Here is a 774-nt window from a genome sequence, read left to right as displayed (position 1 = left end):
TTTAACTTAGTTTAATTTATTGATTTTGTCTGTTGGACATATCTGGAAATTTTAAGTCTCTATATTTACTATGCGTGAGCTGCAAAATTGCTTGTGAAGTTGTAGGAGTTTCTGGAGGCAAGGTCACATCAGATGATAGATTGATTGGGGCATTGTCCACATTTTATCTTTGGCCTTAGTCTTTTTTACTTAGAGAAGCCGTCTCTATTGGACTGGAAAAATACAACATGCTCTGTTCGTAGATCAATAGAAAAATAGCCAAAAAAAAACAACAACAACAACAAAAAAAAAAACAAGAATAATAGCAACGAATGTACAGCCAAGAAGAATATAGTAAGAATAAAGGTAGAGGCTATAAAGGTGCATCCAAGTGTATGGGAAGTCTTGAACCAACACCCCCTTCCTGAGGGCATGTTTCACTGAAGCTCTTTGTCCAATGCGATCTCTCACGCAGACTCCACAAAAGGTGGCGTGACACCCACTGGTCACAGAAAGATGTCCACTCAGCTGGAGATACCTGGAACCACTTGAAGTGCAGAAACTTAAGCGTTTCTCTGGCCAGAGACTATTCATTAAATTTGCAGTCCCTTACTCTGTTGTCGATGTCAAATCAAAAGCCATCTATCCACCACAGGCAGCTTTATGGAAGTGCTCCGCCCACCTGCGCCAGCCTCTCTTTGCTGAACCCAGCTAAGTACTCCTTGCAGACACATCTTCATGGCTGCTTTGCCTGTTGTGATCTCTGCTCCTTTCCAAATGCTTGCTTCGGCAGCT

The sequence above is a fragment of the Dipodomys spectabilis genome, unplaced genomic scaffold (assembly GCF_019054845.1).
Source record: "Dipodomys spectabilis isolate Male_0828 unplaced genomic scaffold, ASM1905484v1 ptg000224l, whole genome shotgun sequence".
Classification (NCBI taxonomy): domain Eukaryota; kingdom Metazoa; phylum Chordata; class Mammalia; order Rodentia; family Heteromyidae; genus Dipodomys; species Dipodomys spectabilis.
The sequence above is the reverse complement of the archived record's forward strand: the minus strand, read 5'-3'. Positions refer to the sequence as shown.